This window comes from Oryctolagus cuniculus, chromosome 16, assembly GCF_964237555.1.
Source record: "Oryctolagus cuniculus chromosome 16, mOryCun1.1, whole genome shotgun sequence".
NCBI lineage: Eukaryota > Metazoa > Chordata > Mammalia > Lagomorpha > Leporidae > Oryctolagus > Oryctolagus cuniculus.
Window position 1 is genome coordinate 24,791,522 of NC_091447.1, and position 23,893 is coordinate 24,815,414.

The 23,893-nt window shown below is 42.0% G+C and overlaps 1 protein-coding gene and 1 long non-coding RNA gene across 5 annotated transcripts in view; one reads left to right on the forward strand and one right to left on the reverse strand.

Moving 5' to 3' along the window:
• Nucleotides 1–23,893, forward strand: part of BMPER (BMP binding endothelial regulator) — a 504,101-nt gene that overhangs the window by 337,784 nt on the left and 142,424 nt on the right. The gene's annotated exons all lie outside the window — the stretch shown is intronic.
• LOC138845869 (uncharacterized) lies at nt 1,764–19,764 on the reverse strand. Of its 2 annotated transcripts, XR_011383135.1 has the most exons (3): nt 17,887–19,764; nt 5,316–5,552; nt 1,764–2,113 (listed from the first exon to the last, which is right to left on the reverse strand). It is a non-coding gene; the product is annotated as an uncharacterized lncRNA (long non-coding RNA). The 2 variants fall into 2 exon arrangements; XR_011383134.1 differs by lacking the exon at nt 1,764–2,113 and having other exon boundaries at nt 4,357–5,552.

Consider the following 23,893-nt stretch of genomic DNA (forward strand, 5'->3'; position numbering starts at 1 on the left):
GGGGCTTCCTATTGCTCTGTTTCCTTTTCTTCCCTGCACTTACCATTGACTAATTATAGTCTTATGGGATTATGTCACTGATTGTATGATTACCTTGCAAGCTCCATCAGGGCTGTTGTTACTCAGCACTAAAGGCCAAGGTCAGTGGCAAATACTAGTGCTTATTTACTACTTAGTGAGTGTATGGCATAAATCAATAAGCAGTGAGCTAAATCAAAGGAGGATTACAGCACCTTTAACAAAGGCACTCTGGATTGCTGTTTTCCCTTGAATGTGGAGCTATATGAAAATAGCAAGTAGAGATGGAGGAATGAGAAGAGAGAAAGCCAAGAGGAGATGGTTTTAGAAAGTTCTGGGTGATTGTGATGGCAGGGCAGTGTGGTCAGACATGTGGAGCAGCTTACCAGTGTTTTCAGCCAAGAGACAGATGAGGAGAAGCTTCCTTGAATGCACAGGATGGCATTAATATTAGGGGGCCAAGAGAGAAGTGGGAGTCCTTTAAGTGAGATGTTCTGTGCTGTGTGAATGTGTGTGAGGTATCCCTGTGTCCCAGTTCAATGGCCCTTGAAGGCATCATTGTGATACGGTGAATTCCAGCTAGTCAAAGCAGCCCATTCATACCTGCTGGTATGTGAAGTGTCCTCGCCGTACTGTACAGCACTGTGCCAGGCCAGTACCGTGGAGGATGAATTTCCTCCCCATCTGTGGAGACTCGGGCCCTGAAAACACCTACAGTATAAGAATTCATGGCTGGGCAACTTAAGGTCTTATAGGAAAATGATATTAGGGCACTGAGGTTGTAAGTAAACTTCCAGAAACCTTTATAAATATTTCAAAATCATCAGTTCAGCATGATAGAATATCTGTACTTCAGGGTTTGTCAAGAAAGTTCATGAAAAAATGAAATGAAATGATAAGTTTATTTTGGTGCAAAACAATTTTGAAATGTACGCATAGTTTTTTCACAATACCCATGAACTTCTTGAAGATTCTTTGTGTTTTATACATTTTACATTAAAAGAATAGGTGTCTAATGATTCATTTTTATTCATTATTAACTCTACTGTCACATTGCCAGTTTTTCTCTTTTTAAATAAGAATGCTTGCAGCCTTTTCTTTCCTAGTCGTTATGTCCAGTGTTTCTATCTCCTGTAATGGCTCTTTTCCTATAGGAGAGGCGGAATATTGAATAACCTCATGATCTCACGGTAGAGATCTCTCGTTTCACATTTCTTATGTCATGACTAATTGTATTCTGAAGATCTGTCTAAATGTGCTCAAAATCTTTTAGGGTAAGGGACAAACACAAAAGTAGACACAAGTTAAATGTAACAGGTGAAGAAAACTGGATTCTAGAGCCAGCTTTCCTGGCTTTGAATTCATATTCCACCACGAATTACCTGTGTGACCTTTGACTCATTACTTAACTGCTCTGTGCCTTTGTTCCTGCTTCTGTAAAAAGAACAATAATTGTATTTCACAGTGATGGGCAAGATCACATGATTTGTTCAAAATGTTTGGGAGTGTTCCTAACATGTGATGAGGTGTATGAAAATGTTTACTGTTAGCAATTGATGCTGTTATCAATGAAGTAAATCCATGACTATGAGGATTTTATCTACGGAGAATTTGAGGTTAGAGAGGAATGATTAGTGTACCTAACAGCCTGAAAATGTATGTGGGTCCAGGCAGTTCAACAGTTGCTGCCTATAATAAGAGCTTCCAACTTCCCATTACAGAAATGTAACAAGCAGCAAACAAAAGAGTTTATTTAGTTATAAATGGGGAAATGCACATTCCTTTTGCTGTTGAGTACATGAAATATTCGATCTATTACAGTAATGGTTTTTCTTCATTGTCTGCTAGTTCTGACCCAAGAGGACATCTATTGAGGATGGAGCTCTCTAAATGTGAGGGGCTGACTCATGGGGCATATTTTCTGAATCCAGAGCTCCTAGACCCTGCTCCACACAGTGGTGCTCAAGTGGAGGGAACTGAGTGTGCCCCCATGTTGAGCACAATGCACCTGGAAAATCACACATTTTTATGAGTCGAAATGGCAGCGTTTCAGGGTAGTGGCTTTGGTGTTTCATTCAGATGTGACTTTGGAAAACTAGAAAAAAAGAATCAGGGGGAGAAAAGGGGAAATGAGAGAACACTGTCAAACTTTAAGGCTTATAAAGAAAACTCAATTAGGATCCTAATCTATCTGATCATATTGTCCTGATAAAAACTTGTGGGTGGTATTTGTTCTTTATCCCACACATTTTTAACCTCTTACCAGGAACATAATGGGATGCTTTCCAATTGCTTTACTGATATAAAGATAGCAAAGCTCAAATATTCTTTGATCACCAGTAATTATGTAAAATAGGCCTGAGAAGGGTTTTTGGCTGTGATTGAATCTTAAATAATAGTTTCATGTGCTCACTGTCACTTGATTTTTTCCACTGAATGTTCAAACCTGTTCAAATGCATTGCCTTAAAACTTTCCACAGCAAATTGTTAAACCTCAGTGGTCTGAAGTTTCTGAAATTCAACTTTCCTTTCAAAATTAGCACAGTATTCACTCTTGTTCTGTTTGCTACGGTTTGTCTACTCTGCGTGATTTCTTAGGTTACTGACTGCATTCTAAGGTCATATCTGCAGTTTCTTTTAGTACTTGAACCGAGATTCACATTTATTTTCAGGGACTGGCTTGTCTTTTAATCACCTCACCTGTATTGGATATTAAATTCTTCATAATGTATTGTTTTGTGTGGCTTCCGGTTTTGAAGTTTTATCTGAGTAAATCCCCTTTCATCGAAATCGTCCATGTTTTTCTTGCAACCCCCATGCTGAATGCATTCTTCCAACACTTTTAGGGAAGATTTTTTTTGTGGGTAGATAGGGTAGAAGCTACAAGGATATTTATCACCTAGTAAATATTTATTGCAAATTTACAGTTTGTAGTTTAAATGTAGGTGTTCTTTTTTTTTTTTTTTTTTTTTTTTTTGACAGGCAGAGTAGACAGTGAGAGAGAGAGAGAGACAGAGAGAAAGGTCTTCCTTTGCCGTTGGCTCACCCTCCAATGGCCACCGCGGCCGGCGCGCCCGCGCCTATCCGAAGGCAGGAGCCAGGTGCTTCTCCTGGTCTCCCATGGAGTGCAGGGCCCAAGCACTTGGGCCATCCTCCACTGCACTCCCTGGCCACAGCAGAAAGCTGGCCTGGAAGAGGGGCAACCGGGACAGAATCTGGCGCCCCGACTGGGACTAGAACCCAGTGTGCCAGCGCCACAAGGCGGAGGATTAGCCTAGTGAGCCACGGCGCTGGCCTAAATGTAGGTGTTCTTTAATGTTACTTCTTGTCTTATGACAAGTAACAAGAGTCAACTTCATTTTAAGTCAGAAATAAAGGTGATATTATACTCAGAAGGAATCTGGGGGACATGGCCGAGACTAGGAGAAGCACAGTCTAGTTTCTAAAGAATCTAGAACCAGGAATTAAAAAGTTGTCAGCATCCCCATGGAATACCAATCACTCCAGGGGGTTTTCTGATGACCCTGCTGGTTGAGTAGAATGAGTTATTCAGTGGTGATTGTGGAAAGCTCATCACTGAACATGGGGAAATTCTAATTCAGTAGGTGCTGTGGTTTGAAGAATGATTTGGTCTCTGAATCCATATAGGGGTTTAAATCCAAAAGTCATAAGTTAATGGAGCTGAGAGGGTGGAAACAGTTCAGTCATGGTGTCTGGAGGAGGGGTCTTTGACAAATGGTTGGTTTGGATTACGTTGTTAGGGCGGAGCCCCTATGGTCGAATGCTGGCAGCTTTATAAGGACAGAGATAGAGACACACACAGGTAAACTGCCTGGCTGTTGCCAAGCGATGCTCTGCATTGACTTGGAACTCTTCCAGCATGAAGACCTTGCCAGATGAGGTGCTTCAATCCTGAACCTCTGTAACAATGAGCAAATTAAACGTCTTGTCTTTATAAAGTTAACTTACCTTGGCTATTTCATTATAGTCACAAAAAGCTGACTAATATGATAGGTTCAAGGTGGTACTCTGGATTAGAAAGTTTTAAAATGCTGCCTTGTGATGCTAATGATTAGCTAGGTTTGGGGACCCTTGAGTTAAGAAGTAATTCTCAGACTTTAATCTCCCTAACTAATTGTTAAAACACACATTCCTGGACCTCACCCCTCGTCTGGGTTTAACAGGTCTGGAGTGGGATCTCAGAACCCACGCTGTGCTGAGTTCCTGGCTGATGCTGACACTGCTGGTCTGTGGCAGGAGGACCAGCAAGCTAAAGGGTAGCCCATTCTTGATTGGCATAGATGTGCTGCATGTCTAACCTATTGTTATTCTACATGTTTTTTTTTTTTTTAGATATTTTATTTATTTATTTGACAGGTAGAGTTTACAGAAAGTGAGAGAGACAGAGAGAAAGGGTCCTCCCTCCATTGGTTCACTCTTCAAATGGCTGCAACGGCCAGAGCTACGCCCATCCGAAGCCAGGAGCCAGGAGTTTCTTCCTGGTCTCCCATGCGGGTGCAGGAGCCCAAGCACTTGGGCCATCCTCCAGTGTTATTCCAGGCCACAGCAGAGAGCTGGACTGGAAGAGGAGCAGCTGGGACTAGAACTGGCGCCCACATGGGATGCCGGCGCTGCGGGCGGAGGATTAACCTAGTGTGCCACGGCGCCAGCCCCTATTCTATGTGTTTTAACCTCAGTAGTGCCTGTGTTGCTTTGTCTTGGGAAATCCAGGTTCTCTGTTTAATGTTTCTGCCAAAGATACTAAATTTGTCAACAAAAGGCACTAGCTGAGCTTTATAAAGGAGTATTGGGCAAGGGTGGCTTTGCTTCAGTTTGGCTTCAGATCTGCTGGAGTGATGGGATCTGAAGCCTCTGTGTCCTGAGCTGTGTTTACTGAGTTTGGAGTCAACCAGCAACCACATGCAGTCTCCTTCCTTGCTAGAAGAAAATAGAGAACATAATGGTTTAAAGGCCATCATTATGGGCTGTGGAAAATTAGGTGACTTCAAAGAAGAGATCTGGGAATATAGAGGAACATTTCCTCTCTTAGCAGCCAAGTGGAAGCCTGCTCCCCTGACCACATCCCCTTCCCACCGCCCTAAAATGTGAAGGGAGATCTTGACTTTCGTCCACATCGAGAAGCCTTGTATGGTTCTAGTCTTTTAAAGTTAGAATGAGCAAGCAGAGATCTAGCATTGAAGGTGGATTTAGTTTTACAGCCTTCAGATCCTCATTTCGAAAAGCCATGTTTGAATCCGATTGTCAGCTTTGAAAGGCTCTGGCAGAGTTCTACACACCTCACAAAAGTGGAGAGATGAAAGTGGATACCAGGGCGAGCCTGCCTGAGTCCCATGTTTCATTTCCAGTCCTAAACGTGGCTTGCATTTGTTTGATGCTTTAAGTTTCAGAGCCTTTTGATGCAAGTCTGCTTTGACTTCATCACAAATACTTCCTGAGATGTTTCATGCTGGCGAGAAACCATGCTAGAGTGGAATTTTTTTCTTGGATGTTGTCTCACTTTCCCCTCTGTAAATCTGGAAGATGAAAGAAAAGTTCCCAGAAGGTAAAGTGACAAACCAGCCTCTCATGCGCCCTCCCCACCCCCACCCCAAAAAGAGGGGGAGGAATGTGTGTTTGTGCCTCATCTTCTGTGTCTCCTGTTGGAATTGAAATGCTTTACCTGATTCAGAGGGGGGCCTGTTGGGTGTGAGAGGAAGGTCTGCTACAGCTGTGCACCAGGAGGGGCCTCAGTCTGATTTCCTTGTAAAATCTTCATCCGTGCTCAGGATGGGAAGAGAAAGCTGTGGGTTTCCGGAGGACCGAGGAGCAAAAGCCCCACACATGGATGAGCTGCTTGACAGCTCGCTCAGTTACTCCCTGGAAGATGCTGGTCTTTGGGGGAATGAGCATCTTGTTTGGGAGCTCAGGTTGCCCACAGAATTGCATCACTGTGTCCAGAAGGGAGCTTTGGAGAAACTGAAGAACATCTCCCTCTGTCCCCCTTCAGCCCCACAGCAGCTTGTATGCAGTGGAGGCTTGGGATTTGATTGCTTGATAAATCACATGGTATGGACAGCAGGGCTTAAGAGGAAACTACATGTTAGCAGACCAGGAGCTGTCCTGTGGTCAAACGACCAAGGTCAAGGACTCTACTACTCAGCACTCCCAACTCAGATTTCACTTCTGGGAGACAAGATACCTTAAAAAACATTTTTCCTTCCTCTCATCTGCATCATTCATACTCTCAGCCTCAGCAAAGTCCTTGGAGAATGAGCTCATGCAGTGTTCGTGGACAGTTGCCGGAGACTGCTGAGTTTAGTCTCCTCCTCGGAGTTATGTCACAGGTGCAAAGCATCTCTCTCCTATTTCAGGGACTTTAGGCAATATGGATCATTCATTTGTTCATTTATTCAACTCATAAACACTTTGTGGAGCTCTACTGTGTGCCATACTTCGTGCTACACACTGGATAGGGCAGACATGGTCCCTGCTTCATGGAACTCTAGTGAAGAATTTAAGTAAATCAAGTAACCATGACAGAAAGCCCATTAGGATTGTACAGTGGTATGAAGACCTTTGAGGCTGTGCACGAGTGATTTGTGCTCCAGAGACTAGTAGAAGGTACCAGAGAGATTGCATAGGAGGTGCATCAGCCTTAGATGCGGGCAGAGAAGCTGTTCTATACGGTTTTGTAAAAGTAGTAGACATTGAAATTTGGAAAATGAATGTGGTCGTGCCAGAGTTCGGGTTTTCTTGTCTACTGGACATTAGGTACAGCAGTTAGGGATGGGGCGTTTGGCATAGTGGTTAAGATGTCTGTGTCCCACATCAGAGTGCCTGGGTTTGACACTTGGCTCTGGCTTCTGGCTCCAGCATCCTGCCAATGCAAACCTTGGGAGAATTTAGAAAGGAAGCAGAAGGAACAGAATGTACAAAGAAAGGCCTGACCAGAGAAAACATGAAACACCCTAGCGGTACTTGAGGATGAGTGAAGTGGGTAGCAGAAATGAGTGGTGGGAGAGGCAGGCAGAGACTTCCATCCTTTGTTTTCACCATAAAAGCTGAGAGGAGCCACTGAAAGATTTCAGCAGTGAAAAAAACTGGACCAGACTTTTATCAGTAGTATAGACAATAGTGTTTGGGTTTTCTTGTCTACTGGACATTAGGTACAGCAGTTAGGGATGGGGTGTTTAGCATAGTGGTTAAGATGTCTGTGTCCCACATCAGAGTGCCTGGGTTTGATACTTGGCTCTGGCTTCTGGCTCCAGCATCCTGCCAATGCAAACCTTGGGAGGCAATGCTGATGGCTCAAGTAATTACATTCCTGACACCCTTGTAGGAGACCTGGATTGAGTTCTAAGTGTCTGTCTTGGGCCCTGGCCCATGTCTAATCATTGCAGGTATTTGGGGGAATAAATCAATGGATGGGAGTTCCTGTATTTCTCCTCTGTTGTCTCAAATCAAATGTAGCTATTCAGCAGTTAGCTTAAGGGGATGGGCGCATGTTGCATGGAATTACAGATTTGGGGGAATCTCTAACCTGTCTCATGTCCCTGGGCATAGATGATAAACATTTCTGGAAGCAGTGTGGATCAGCAGTGCTCAAATTCTAATGTGTTTAAGTATTACATGTGATGCTTGCTGGAAAGAAGTTTCCTGGCTCTAACCCCAGAGATGTTGGTTTTGTAGTTCTGGGTCCTCCATGGGAATCTGCATTTTACTTAAGACTTCTCAGTGTGATTCTGCTGTGTGTGGTCTGTGGGTCATACTTGGAGAAAACAACATGAGGTAGACTGCAAAGTCTGGGGAGAGATCTTGAAGGGGAAGGATGACTGCACTGAATTATGGAGAATATTTCCTTAGAGGAGTGTGTGGTGGCACAGCACACAGGAGTGCCAGTGAGTAGTGGAAGGCAGTTGCCAGTGTGCTTTTTGGGACACATGGATCTTTCACTGGCACTTTACCTTTTATAAATGAACTTTCCAGAACAGGTAAACCTAGTCATTTCTTCTCTCTGAAGGACATATTTCTTGGGGTGGGCATTGTGGCACAATGGGTTAAACTGCTGCTTGGGATGCCTGCATCCCATATTGGCATGCCTGGTTTAAGTCCTAGCTACTCTGCCTCCAGTCGTTTCTTGCTAATGGGATCCGGGGAGTCAGTGGATGGTGATTCAAATGATTGTGTTCCTGCCATCTTTGGGGAGACCCAGGTAGAGCTCCTGGCTCCTCGCTTTAGCCTGGTCCAACATTGGCTATTGCAGGTAGTTCAGGTATAAACCAGCAGGTGGAAAGATATTCTCTTTCTCTTACTCTTTTTCTCTTTCCCTCTCTCTCTCTTTCTCTCTTTTCTGATAAATACATAAAGGTAAAATCAACTTAAAATATATTTCTTATATATGATGCACATATGTTCATTCACATATATGTTAGAGGTGTGTATGTATGTGTGTGTATGCGTGTGAGAGAGGAGAGAGGCTTAAAGTAAATAAAGGGTTAGTTTAGCCGGCCCTCTCCATTCCAGTTTGTTAATTCCTTCATAAATACTAATATTTGAAGTAGAGGGTGGTGCTTCCCAAACCTTGAGGTGGTAGAATCACAGGCTTGTAGAAGACATTTAGAAAAAAACAAATGAAAATATGGAAAGAGGGTTTTTAAACCTTTCTGAAGCATATTTTTGGCTAGTTCTTTCATTGAGTTCCAACCACTGATATTTATTATCTTAATTTTTTGGCAACCCTGAGTGATCAATAGTAATGAAGGTTTCTTTTATCTGATTAAGTGACACTAATTGCTGTTCTACTTTGAACTAACATGTTTTTGAAAACAAATTCCAGATTTTCTCAGATTTTAATCTGACTTAATGAATTTAAATCTGATCAAAATGAATGATTTTTATACTGCCACGATTCTAAGGAGTGATATTTATTGGACCTTATATATGCTAGGGACTGTTTATGAAGGCTTATGTGAGATATTCTGCTTAGTTTTCACAACTCTTGGAAGTAGGCATCACCACTGTCAGATAAGACAGCTCTGCCAAGATCACATAATAATTAAATGACTGAGCTAGAACTGCAGCCAAAGTCTGGCTCCAAGGCAAATTTTTAAAGCATTTGTAAGTTGTGATTCTTGTTCATTATATTGTTATTTTTAACCTCTGGCTTAAAAATTTAGTTGATACATTAATAACTATACACATTTATGGGGTATAGTGTGATAATTCAATACATGCATATACTGCGCAATGATTACATCAAAATAATTAGCATTCCCCTTTTTTTTTTTTTTTTTTTTTTGGATAGGAAGAGTGAACAGTGAGAGAGAGAGACAGAGAGAAAGGTCTTCCTTTGCCGTTGGCTCACCCTCCAATGGCCGCCGCAGCTAGTGCGCTGCGGCCGGCGCACCGCGCTGATCCGAAGGCAGGAGCCTGGTACTTCTCCTGGTCTCCCATGGGGTGCAGGGCCCAAGCACTTGGGCCATCCTCCACTGCACTCCCTGGCCACAGCAGAGAGCTGGCCTGGAAGAGGAGCAACCGGGACAGAATCCGGTGCCCCGACTGGGACTAGAACCCTGTGTGTTGGCGCCGCAGGCAGAGGATTAGCCTATTGAGCCATGGCGCTGGCCTTCCCTCTATTTTTTAAAGATTTATTTTATTTATTTGAAATTCAGAGTTGCACACAGAAAGAGAGAGAGATAAACAGAGATCTTCTATCCACTGGTTCACTCCCCAAATGGCTGCAATGGCCAGCACTGGGCTAGGCTGTAGCCAGGAACTAGGAGCTTCTTCCAGGTCTCCTTCATGGGTGCAGAGGCCCAGGCACTTGCACCATCGTCTGCTGCTTTCCCAGGCCATTAGCAGGGAGCTGAAATGGAAGTGAAGCAACCAAGACTCAAACTGGCTCCCCATGGGATGCTGGCCAAACAGGTAGCGGCTTTACCTGCTACATCACAACCCCAACCCCAGCCCCAGCCTTTCCCTCTCTTTAAGTATTTATCGTTTCTTTGCACTGAGAACCTTTGAATTCTATCTTCTATGTTTACAAGTTGTTTTTTAATTTACTTATTTTAAAGGCAGAGACACAGAGACAGATAGAGATCTTAGAGATCTCCTATAAAGTGGTTCATTTCCCAAATGCCTGCAACAGCTGGGGCTGGGACAAACCAAAGTAGCAGTTGGGGACCCAATCCAGACCTCCCACAAGGGTGGCAGGGGCCCAAGAACTTGAGCCATCAAGCACTGCCTCCTTGAACATATTAGCTTGAAGCTGGAATGTGGAGCAAACCTAGGATTCAAACCCAAGCCCTCTGACATAGAATGCAGGCATCCCAAAGTTTAACCGCTAAGGGCAAATTCACTCTTCTAGGTTTTTATAAAACATATAAACAATTGTTGTGAATTATAGTCACTGTACTATAGAACATTTGAACTTACACTTTCAAAAACGTGTGTGAAAATGGAATTAAAGATATATTTATCTCAGTTTAAAATTTTTGAAATCCAGGCATAGTGTTTTTCATAATATGCATTTGCATGAAGTTTTTGTAGTCTCCTTCGTTGTGTTCATTTTCTAATGCTTTAGTGAAGGCACCAGATTAGCATTCTTTTCTCCTTTGCTTATAAATATGTGATTGAACTGCATACACACGCACGCAGACACACACACACACAGACACAATGTTTAGCAGGTCCCTTATTCAATACTTCATTGCTGCAGATGTGATGACCCTAAGAAGCTGTATTCATTACATTTTGGTGTGTCTATCCATCCATTTATCCATCCACCTGTCCATCTGCCCTAATTAACTAACTAACTAACTTCCTTCCTTCCTTCCTTCCTTCCTTCCTTCCTTCCTTCCTTCCTTCCTTCCATTCACCTGTAAAATTTTATTCCAGATAATGTGATAAAGCTTGAAATACAGGGGTGAACAGAGAGGTAAGCCCCTACCATCAGAGTACTTAGTTTCTCATGGACTCTCCCTGCCCCTGGCATGAGACGGTGATATTTAAATCCAGTTAGGCAGCAGATAGCACAAGAATTCATGGTGAAGACCTTCATCAAAACATTTATGTCCTGCTTTACACTGCTTATCAACCATGGCTTCTAGAGGCATCTTGGCGGAATGAAAATTGTCCAGCTTGCGTAGAAACTCCCAGAGCCCTATCAGCACGTGGTGGGCTTTTAAGGGATTCTTTCCAATCTACAGACTTCTAGGGGCTGCTTCAGTTTTGAAAATATTAGAGATTTGTAACTCAAAAAAATTACCATTTAGTAGGACTTAATTGTTCTAATCTCATTTTTTTCTGGGACTGTTCTTTTCCCAAATTTAGCCTTCCCTCATCCTATTCTAGATTTGGGGGAATTCACAGAGAGGGAAGAAGCTCCAGCAACTTCTCTCCCCTTGTCCACAGTCTCTTAGGGTAGAAGAACTCTCGAATTCCAGGCAGTAATAGGCAACTTCAAATCCTTTGAGGAAGAATCTAAACTCTTTCATAAAGTTTTCTCAACCAGGAAACTCCAGCTCAGCATTTAATTCAAATCATTTTTGGGGCTCTGCAGGACAAATAATAGACCCTTGTTGTAGGTAACTTTCAGAGTTCTACTGCTGGTCTGGAATAAGAAATAGCCTCCAAGGATAATTTAGATTTGGCTGCGCTTAACAAGATTATGACCAAGTGAGCCCAGCACTTTAAGGATTGCCAAAAAAAAAAAAAAAAAAAAAAGAGGAAAGAAGGAAAGAGAGAATTTATCACACTGGCAAAAGTCTGGCCTCTTCCTTTGCAAGAGTTTCCCAGGGATCCAGTGGCTGTCTCGTGCTTCCTCCCGAACTTCCCCTTGTCAAAGTGGACAGTAACCCATCTCCTGTCACAGGGGTGAGACGCACGCTGAGGGGGTTTGAGACAACTTGGAATTCTCTTTGAAACTAGCAGTAAAACAGATTCAGACTGTTTGAGAGGGCCACAGGGTACCACCTGAGGGAGCTGGGGCTTTGTCTCCACAGGAGAGATCTCCTGGAAGTGGCCTCCCTTTGGAAGCCTTGAGTTCATTCTCCTCATGGGGTAGCCTTAGATTTTCTTGGGTGGTATGGAAGAAATGATAGATAACGGGCTTAGCTGTCGCAGTTTGCTGGTCTTTCTACATCTTGGGGAAAATTTTCCTATTACAGTCCTCAGCGGAGCAGCACTGAAGCACAGTGACTCCCAGCGCACGTGGCTTCCAATTGCTGGTATACGACTTTGACATAAAGCTTGGGTAAAGAGAATACTGGATTATGCCTTAAGCTGTGACATCATAGTAGGAATTCTGTGGCTATCACACAGAAAATTTGTGAAGTGGTTCAAGTAATTATGTTTATTTCTGTTTTTTTTTTTTTTTTTTTTTCTCATTTTATTCGGGGCAGGGGGAGGGCAGGAGGGAGAAGTCAGTCTTTCATCCATTGGTTCAGTACCCAAATGACCATGAGAGTCAGGGGTGGACCAAGCTGAAGCCAGGAGCTCAGAATTCATCTCTAGCTGGCACTGTGGCACAGCGGGTTAAAGCCCTGGCCTGAAGTGCTGGCATCCCATATGGGCACTGGTTCTAGTCCCGGCTGCTCCTCTTCCCATCCAGCTCTCTGCTATGGCCTGGCAAAGCAGTAGAAGATGGCCCAAGTCCTTGGACCCCTGCATCCGTGTAGGAGACCTGAAGAAACTCCTGGCTCCTGGCTTTGGATTGGTGCAGCTCTGACTGTTGCGGCCATCTGGGGAGTGAACCAGCAGATGGGAGACCTCTCTCTCTGTCTGTACCTCTCTCTGTAACTCTGTCTTTCAAATAAAAAAAAAAAAAACCTTAAAAAAAAAAAAAAAACTCAGTCTCTCACATGGATGGCAAGGACCCAACTATTTGAGCCGTCACCTGCTGCTTCCCAGGGTGAGCACCGGCAGGAAGCTGGAATTGGCAGTGAAGGAACTGGGACTTGAGCCAGGCTAGGGGACACAGGTGTCCCAAGCAGCATCTTAACCACTCTGCCAAATGTGTGCCACCACATCCTTCAGTTTAGAATCCATTTGTGATATTTGTAGGAATTTAGTAGTATTTTGCCCACTTTATTGAGACAGAAGTTTCTGTGAAATGTTTTTATTCATTTAATAAAACAAACTGCCAAGAATTTAACTAACATGTTGGTATACTTTATATTTTATTAAAGTTAGCCAAAATTGAAAAAAAGTCACCCTTGATTCCTATGACTTTTTTCCCCTGGAAGTATCATTTTTTTTTATTATCATAGCTTAATAAAAATAAGATAGAAACACTGGGGCTGGTGCCATGGCGCAGTAGGTTAATGCTCCGCCTGCGGTGCCGGCATCCCATAGGAACACTGGTTCTAGTCCTGGCTGCTTCTCTTCTGATCCAGCTCTCTGCTGTGGCCTGGGAAAACAGTGGAGGATGGCCCAAGTGCTTGGGCCCCTGCATCCGCATGGGAGACCTGGAAGAAGCACCTGGCTCCTAGCTTCGGATCAGCGCAGCTCCAGCTGTTGCAGCCATTTGGGGAGTGAACCAACAGAAGGAAGACCTTTCTCTGTGTCTCTTCCTCTCACTGTCTATAACTCTACCTCTCAAATAAATAAATAAATAATTTTTAAAAAAGAAACACCATTCAAAATAAGTTAAAATTGTGAAAAATACAGTATTTTAAATTCTTTATTTTTAATTGTATTTTCATTTCTGGTTAATAAATGAGCAGACAAGAATTTAGAAAACAAAACACAAAGCTTTAAACAGCAGTAAAATTAACACTAAAACTAATCATGTGGCATGTGCCATGCCCCTGCCCCTGTGCAGTGTCCTTTTTCCCTACACGACTAGTTCCAAGGCTGTCAAGCTGTTTCTCCTGGTGTCTTTCTCCATACTACTCATTAATGTACTTGCACTGCTCTGTGTTCCTCAGCTTGAGCTGTCACCTACAGATTTCCTATTGTGGCAGATGAGGATGACGTCAGCCCTTTTGCAGGTTCTTCTCTTTCCAGACCCCAACACCGCTGTGCTTCCCACTATGATACTATGAATAGCACAAATTTTGAATATGCGATTGCTCATTAAAATCCCTGTCTCTGCACCCAGTTTTTGGTACTGTTAAGGAATAGGTGGGCTTGTTTTTATGCAATATGTAATTTTCTGAAATAACTTGGATAATTCTGAAGTAAGTGCCCAAAGGAAGAATGTGTGGCCTAGGGATTGACTTTTGATTCTTTATGAGGTATCGAGCTATGCAGGATTTCTGAGAATCATGGAGATAGAACTATGTAGTGATTTGCAAGCAGTGACTAAGGGATTTTTGTTATTGCATAGATGAACTGAACCTGTAGACTTCATGAAAATTATATGTAATTATATAATTGGTATTTATAAATGAGCTTGAAAAATGGTTTGCCCTTCCTTAAATCTCACAGATGGGTTGCCAAGGAAAGCATACATTTTGCCTTGACCTGTTAATCCAGTTATTTATATGGGGTTCAGAAGCAGTGGGAATAGTACCTCTGGACCCTCTGCTTTCAGCTCAGAATGAGAACGATACTGCTTGTGGAAAGCAGGATGTTTCAGGAACAAGTCTCTGTGTAGAATTGGGAGGCGGGTAGAGAGGTTAGGAGTAGAGAACAACCTACCTTCTTTTTCCCTGATTGGCCTGGGGACCAGGCTGGGGCTTTGGTTCTGGGTTGATGGATTTAGATCAGTGAAGGGAAGGAAAACCAAGGAGAGTCAGTGAGGCAAATGATGACTTCACTGGGCTGCACAGACATTCAGCCATCATCACTGTTGGGAACCACACATTCCCCATTGGATTATTTCTTTGTGGATCAACTTGATGAAATGGTTTCAAGGGTTTTAGAAGAGGGGAGGGATATGAGAACTTCTTGTTCAGTTTTCTTTGTATAAAACTTCTGAGCAAGCACTTGTAAATCATCTAAAGATGATTCTTTGGGATCCTGATGTGCTTAAAACCATGGCCAGAACACTGTGCCTAAAGCACGTTGGAGAAGGGAGAGCTGGCTCTTCAGGACCCTCTGCCTGACTCCAAGTACTCAGAGGGACTGAAATGAAAATGGCCACTGTGTTTATTTATACAAGTGTTTTGTTGGTCTTCTGAGTTGAAGTTGATGACAGATGTGTTTTCATAGAAAAAGTACAAACTCTAGAGACGTAAGCATCTGTTCTTTCTCATTCTTGCCTCTGAGACTCATACTTCATTCTTTATCTACACAATGGCCTTTCTATTTTTCCTACTGAATACCTGAAAATACGGGTGTAAATGACTAATATGGATTCTTGACAGTTTTACTGGAACAAAACGGGTGTTTTCTGGCTTTCATTGTCCATATCTGGATGGCTCTGTGGGTGGCTGTTGATCTGCACTTTTTTGCTGTATAGCCCAGATGGCATTACGGTCTGCTAAGTGAATTTGCCTATGTAAGTGATGATGTACAATGATTCCCTGGGACCGTAGAGTTCATTTCTATGACCCTAACGTGCTACTAGAGTTTAGTTTGTTTATCATGGTAATGAGAATAACTTCATCGTGGTAGACCTCAAGAATGTAAAATCTGAAGCATTTGAGTCAGTGATTCTCAAAGTGTGGTCTGTGGACCCTTGGGAGTCCCCAAGACCATGGTGGCAGGCGCGGGGGAGGGGGGGGGTGCCTGAAGTCCAGATTACTTTTTTTTTCAATCAAAATAGTGAGGTACTATTTGGCCTTTTTTGTTAGGTTTTCTCTGATGGTAAGTAAAAGTGCTAGAGTGTTCACACAGATCAAAGCAAAAACACTAAATTATACTAATGGTATAACACCTGGTTCCTGTGTTAATCATCACCATGCATTCTCAGTAACAAAAGAAAAAGAAAAAATTCATTTTCATGTAAAGGTGACCTTGATGAAATTAAAACTTATCAGTATTTATTAAATCTTACCCTTGACTATATGTCATTTAAACATGGGAACTATAGAAAAGAAATCTGCTACATGTTGAAATAGAGTGGATAGCTAAAGGAAAAGTAAATGCTAATTTGAGTTGTGAATTGATTCAACCATTATTTTCATGGAATTCCATTTTTACTTGAAAAAAATGACTTGGCAGAGAAATTATCATTATTCAGGCTTGAATGTTTGACAGACATTTTCTCAAAAGTAACAAAAAATGAGTATGTCACGTGAAGGAAAACAAATGGTGATATTTGTTGCCAGTGATAAAATTTGAGCTTTGAAGTGAATTTTGGAAAAATTTTATTTGTCACTGTGAGTTTGATAGCTTTCTAATACTTAAAGACTTTTCTGAAGAGATCATATTACTCAATGTGATTCACTTTTGATACTGTATGATGAGTTATATCAACATTTAGAAGGTCTGCCTAAATTAGTACTTTATAAATGACCAACATATAGTGCTACCAAAAAAAAAAAAGTGTAGGGACCGGTGTTTGGCAAAGTAGCTAAGCTGAGCTGCCACTTGGATCACCCACATCTCAGACTGAAGTGCCCGCTTCTGTTCCAGCTTATTTCTGATGCACATTCTGGGAGACAGCAGATGGGTGGGTCCAAGAGTTGGGTCCCTGTCACCCACATGGGAAACCTTAGTTGTGTTTTGGCCTCCTGTCTTCAACCTGGCCCAGCTCTGGCTCCTAGAGTATTTGAGGAGTGAGCCAGCAGATGGGAGATCTCTTTCTGTTTGCCCTTCAAATAAACTAAATAAAATTTTTTAAAGCTCATGCATGGGTAAAACACCCACTTAAAGTACAATATAGTGCAATAAATTTTAATGCAACAGACTAATTCAATAATAATTATTAACAATTATTATGGTTTTGTATTTCATATTATAACCAACCTTTAAAATTGTTGAATTTTGCTATAGTATCAGAGGAGAGCATATGTAATTATATGAAACAGCAAGGTAAGCCCTCCTCTATTTGACAACTGCATATCTGTGATAGGTTGGATTTTCTTTATATGCTACACCCAAAACAACATATTGCAATGAATTGAAATAAACAAATATGAGAATTCAATGCCAACTATTGAACCAGATTTGCAAAATGTAAAACAGTGCCACTCTTTTCACTATTTTGGTGGGAGAGAACATAATTATTTGTCATAAAGAATTGTTTGTATTAGTATGTAATAGGATTTCTTTGTTTTAAAATGGATATGTTTAAAATTGTTTCAATTTTAATTTCCTGTATAATATATTGAAAGATAGATTTAACTCATGGCAACCAAAATTCTTAGGGTAGGGTCAATAATTTCTTTTTAAGATTTATTTATTTATTTGGAAAGCAGAGTTAGAGAGGCAGAGAGAGAGGAAGAGAGGAAGAAAGGAAGAGAGGGGGAGAGAGAGAGAGAGAAAGAGAAAGAGAGAAAATGAATCTTCTATCTACTGGTTCACTTCCCAAACTACCACAATGGTTGGAGCTGGGCCAGACTGAAGCGAGGAGCCAGGAGCTTGTTCTAGGTCTCCAGTATGGGTGCAGGAGCCCAAGGACTTGGGCCATCCTCTACTGCTTTCCCAGACCATAGCAGAGTGGAGAAGCTAGGATTCAAACTGGCACTCATATGGGATGCCGGCATTGTAGACTGCAGCTTTACCCACTATGCCATAGCGCCAACCCCCAGCTCTGGGGATCCTGAGATAAGGAAATTTATAAACTGCTGGTTTAAGCTGTTTTCCACATTTGTGGCATGCATTAGGAGTCCCTGTCTAGCTTAAACAGAAAGCAAATTATTTTTCTTGTGTTTTTCAGTTTTCGTAGCTTTCCCATTATTCTTTGGTTCCATTTAGAAAGGCTCATAAGATGTTTTGTTGGCCTTCAATCTTGATGCACCAGTTCAAATTGCTTACCTGGTAGGAGGCACTGCACATGGACTGTATCCACCTGCAGTGGCAGATAGGAACACCTGTGCACTAAATACAAGTTGTCATTGTCTTTCCTGAGTGCGAAATTTCAGATGAAGGGATAGGCACCCAGGCTGGGGAGATGGCAATTAGCCTATCTAGAATTAGAATTTAGAAAAGTGATTATGAGTTCATTATCAAGAATATCACCATCATAATGGAATATTTTTTAAAGATATATGTATTTGAAAGTCAGAGCTACACAGAGAGAGGAGAGGCAGAGAGAGAGAGAGAGTTCTTCCATCCGATGGTTCACTCCCCAATTGTCCGCAATGACTGGAGCTGCACTGATCCGAAGCCAGGAGCTTCTTCCAGGTCTCCCACACAGGTGCAGGGGCCCAAGGACTTGGGCCATCTTCTATTGCGTTTCCAGGCCACAGCAGAGAGCTGGATCGGAAGGGAAGCTGCCGGGACTAGAATCGGCGCCCATCTGGCATGCCGGCGCCAGCACCAGCCCCATAATGGAATATTAAATGGACAATAAAATGTTCCTTACGGAAACACATGAAAAATGCTTGCTAGGATTTCAAGTCCCAAAGGTAAATGCCCATCGATACTGCAGCCTCTCAATAAACGTGTGGTTATTTATTAGAAAAAGTTTATTGTGTTAATCACTGGAATACATTCCTGAATAATATGCACAGTCCTTGACTATAAATACAAAATTATTTGTGTATTTGGAGCCAAATTTGAAATTCCTAAATAAGAATGCAAATAGATTAATGGGGAAGCTGGTGCAAACCTCTCTCATTCTGAGGAAAAGATGTTGTGTTGATATTATTTTATTTATATACATATTTTAAATTTTTGCCTATTTATTGTTATTTACCTGAAAGACAAAAAGAGAGGGCTAGAAACAGAGATTTTCTATTTGCTGGTTCACTCCCCAAATGCCTGCAACTCCTGGTGCTGGGCCAGGCTGAAGGCTCGAGCCCAGATTTCATTCTGTGTCTCCTGCGTGGGTGGCCGGTACTTGAGTCATCACTTACTGCATCCCAGGGTGCACCTTTACAGGAAGCTGGAATCAGAAGCGGAGCCGAGCATTCTGAAGTGCGATGTTGGGACACCTTTTGCTGCACCAAATGGCCATCCCTGTTGGTATTATCTTCATTTCTGTGTCTACTGCACACGTCATTAGGGGTGGGGTGAAACCCATGCTGTCTCCACCCCTTCCTGTTCAAAACACCACCGCATAGAGGGGAGCTGATGCTAGTTGCTACTCCTAGCTTGGTGTCCTGGCTTGATCCCCAAAGCTCCGGCCTTATTTCCACTGTTTACTCTGCTTCTTGATCTCAGCTATCCCAGTCTCATCCTCACTTTTGCACTTTGAGATACCACCCAAAGGGAGCTACCTGGGGTGAATAAGCCTTTTCCTTGCATCTTTGCTTCTGCTTTTACTACCTACAGAGTAGTCTAAAAGGGACCTATTTGTTTATAATGTGTTGCCTTTTAAAGGCCTTCCACAGTTCTGGATTGAGGGAAAAATTTGCTAGGCTAAAATTGACAGGAGAAAGATATCCTACAAACACCTTTTTTAAAGGCATGGAAACCACATATACCACAGAGTCTGCCTGGGGAATTTGTAGCCGATTATGTTTTCAGAGGATGTGGGAGGTAGAGTTTTCATACTGTGGTATTTATAAATACTCAAGAAATGCCTGACATGGTAGGGTGACTTGGTTTATAGAATTGGCAAAGGGCTATCTGAAGCCTAGAATTCTTATATACATATATGTGTGTGTGTAAAATATGCATCTTATATATATGTATTTTATATATCTATATTTTTTGATACAGAAAAATCAAGATAATCCTAAAAAACAACAAAAACACAGAGAATGACAATATCCATCAAAGAAGCAAGTAATCAGATAAGCAAAAATCACCAGAAGAGTGGTTTTTGGAATCTATAAAAATACAATCTTAAATTGAATTTGAAGACAACATTATTTAATACTCTATTTATAGAAAGAAAGCAAAAACCTTTGAAAATAGAGTTGATAGCTCAATATGAAGATTGGTTTAACCAAAAATTCTCACCAAGAAATTTGTCTCAAGGAAGAAGGAACCTACAAATGTAGATTCTTAGCATAGATTCACAGTAGTATATTGAAGGCAATCAGTATTTTGCAAATTGTATACATATTGTAGCTGAATACGTTCATGTGCCATGCCAGAAGGGTTCTATGGTCAAATAAATTTGAGAAACACTAATTGGATAAACACATGTAGTAAAGAATAAGAAAAGACCTGCAACAAAGAAATCCCTTAACTTTGTGTGAATCAACTTCCTTACTTTGTAGATGTCTCGTTAAGTTACAGAGCATGTGCCGCTAAGGAGTTGTCGCTGTCTTTCATGTCTCCGTAAGTCCTTCATATAGAAAAATGGACAGCCAGGCTGGGCATGTGACAGTTAGCAGGAGGGACTCTGTGTGCTGGGAGTCACAGTCCCCTGTGTCATCCTGCTCTCGGGGCTTCCAGTGGCCCGTGGCTACTAGACCCATCAGTGCTGGGTTTTTACAGAACAGGCTTTTAAAAAATGGGAAGGCAGTGTCCTGCTACATTTGCGGGGTTGCCTCATACATTAGTAGGGAACACCAGCTTGTTTGTAGCGTTGGGAAGGGAGCATGTCAGTGTGTGTTACTTTCTTTAGTGAGATGAAGTGATTATCCCCACCATCCCCCAAACAAACCTCTCCTTAGGAAAACAAACACTTGCAAGTTTATTTTATAAAATCTGTGTAGAACTTACATAAATATATTGTGACAGCAGCTGTCATACTGCATATATCAAGAAAGTGCTTTGAAACTTTATGCAAATACATAGGCGATGTATACACTACTGTACAGCCCAAAGACTACCCTATGTGTTCTTGGTGCCAAGGAAAACACAAGTGTTCTCCAGCTATTTCAGAGGAAAAATCCCCACAGCCCTGTACCTATCAAAGCCCTGTTCTCTTGGCCAGTGAAACACACTAGGGCTAACTCAGAAGACAGTAGGGTAGGGGTGAGGATGGCCAAGGATCATTTTTGCCAGTAACTTATAGATCAGTCTCTGGGCTGGGCACTGTGTTTACATTTGTGCATATAAATTTCAGCATAGCTTTGAGGAAAATGGTGTCATAAAATAACCACAATTCAGATAAAAAATATCGCCCAAGTCCATTCATTTGTTCATTAATGATCACCACATTGTCATTTCTGATTGCAAGAATGGATTTGTGACTTGAAGAATATCCTGTGTAGCCACAAGTGTGTGGTTATGGATGTCACCATTGTGGTCAAATATTTCTGTTAGTATTTAGGTAGCATATTAAATTCTTGTTGTAAGTAGCTATCTGATAAGGTCACTGCATGGATTCTTTGGATGAAATTCCAAAACAAAACAGAAGGTCTCCATCTCCTCTCCAAAAGCAGTTGAGGTGGTGCATGTGGCACAGTGGTTAGCAAACCTCTGGAGATGCCCGCATCCCGTATCAGAGTGCATGGGTTCAAGTCCCAGCTCCTCTTCTATCCCGCTTCCTGCTAATGTGTACCCTGCGAGGCAGCAGGTGATGGCTCAAGTACCTGGATCCCTGCCACCCATGTCAGAGACCACAAGGGAGTTCCTGGCTGCTGGCTTTGGCCTGTCTCAGGTCCGCTGTTACAGTCATTTTGAGAGTGACCCAGCAGTTCACTTTCTTGCACACTCTTTCTCTCTCTCACTCCACCATTCAATGAATCAATCGTTAAAAAATTGCTCAGGTAGAAAATATAGTATATATGACAGTACTTTAAAACACTGTGGATAGATGACTTAATTTAAAAGATATTTATTTTGGTATAAAAAGATTTTGAAATCTTTTTCTAGTATACATTTTCCGCAAACTTTTTGAAGACCCCTTGTATGTATGATTTTCAGAATTTTTTCACTAAAATAAACTTACCTTTAATTTCATTTTTCCACAAACTTTCTGAAGTACCCTTGTCCTTTACCTAAAAGTGCTATGTCTGGACATTGGTGTATAATAACTGGTTTGCGTTTTTGTTTAGGAAGGTATTTCTGGTGGTCTGGGTCAAAGAGTACGATATACTTAGCTCTTAACTAACTAGTCCCCATTGCGGTAACTTTTGGGCTCGGTTCTTGCTCCCTCTCTCCTGAACCGTGCAAGGCAGCTTCTGTTTTTGAAATCACAAGCAGCCCATTCTCTTGAATCAATCCTGCTGGAAAAATGATTGCTGTCACCACAGCAGTAATAAAACATGCCACCGTGGGGAAACGTGGGCAACCACAAGAGGATAAGTGTTCAAAATCAATATTTCCCAGAGTTTCTAAATGATTTTACTTTAAAAAGCCGAAGTATCCTTACAACTTGGAAATGAAAGGATCAGTGTTTGCACCAAAATTGTTTATAGCAAAAACTTTTAAATGATTCTGCTCTCAGTTTCAGGTCCAAAGGCCATGCAGTAATACATGTAGTCCAGTGTTGCAGGCAAAAGCCTGCAAATCTTTCTAGAGGTCATTTCCTTCATCAGCTACCTGGATGCGACATGTTTGCATGGTAATGCTCTCAGAAACTTCAGATCTATTATTAGATTTGCAGAAATAACAGTATCTATGAATGTGAGACTTAGACCAAACGCCACCTAATCGATGAATCAAACATTTGAGGAAAAATAATATCCTTACAAATGTTTATGAAATCCTAGTTCCTGACGACATGATCATATCTGTGCTTTAAACTGGATACAAATCAGTAAATAGTTCCACATTCTAAATCAAGAAGGAAAACTGGAAACCCACATGATTCAAAGGATCAAACTCATGAAGTTAAGAACCCATGTAGACCCAGGCACTATCTGTTACTACTTTGCACCAGAGTTACTTCACTTCTCTAAACTTTTAATTTATTTATCTGTTAAATCAAGAAAAACAGTAGTATCCGATCTCAGGTTTTATGCTAAGAATAAGATGATGAGGGTAAAGCTTTTAACTCAGTTCCTGGCACATAGTAAATGCTCATTAAGTGTTAGCTATTGCAAATATTTAGAGTGAAGTCAATTTTGAATCCCAGTATATGTTCTGTTCATGAGGTGGTTATACACATGGAGTTATTTGTTTATGTCAGTTCTCTGAACTTGGCAGACACACATAGTCCTGGTTGATGAGGCTCTTTATAAATAACATACACCAATTTAAAAAGTGATTTTCTGAATTTTTTGGTCAAAAAAGGGCTGGATGTTCAGCCTTCAGAATGTAAACTTTCACTTAATCTGCCTGTTTTTAAGACATCACTGGCATCTTCAAGTTAGCCTGGTATAATAAAATAGTGCATATTTCTGAACTGATACCTCCCTGAGTCTGCAGTATTTGCCCTCAAAAGTATTTCCTTTCCCAACTGGCCACGGAGGAGAGCCCCTGTGCGTATTCTGAGGGACTTGTCTCTGGTTCAAGGACCCTGCATGGAAGCTCTGAAGCTTTTTTTTTTTTTTTTTTTGACAGGCAGAGTTAGACAGTGAGAAAGAGAGAAACAGAAAGAAAGGTCTTCCTTGTGTTGGTTTACCCCCCAAATGGCCGCCACAGCCAGCGCGCTGTGCCAATCCGAAGCCAGGAGCCAGATGCTTCCTCCTGGTCTCGCCCAAACACTTGGGCCATCCTCCACTGCCCTCCCGGGTCACAGCAGAGAGCTGGCCTGGAAGAGGGGCAACCGGGACAGAATCCAGCGCCCCAACCAGGACCAGAACCCGGGGTGCCGGCGCTGCAGGTGGAGGATTAGCCAAGTGAGCCACAGCGCCGGCCTCCATTTATTGTTAAGTCATTGTTTCTACTGGAAGCCAAGCACGGGTTCTTCCCGACTGGCCTGTGTCGGAGAACACACCTGTGCCGTGCAGCCATGTGCTGTTGTATTGTGCTGATGCAGGTCAGATGGTGACTGTCTTCCATAGGAAGTCAGCCAGTTGTCCTCAAGGCCTCA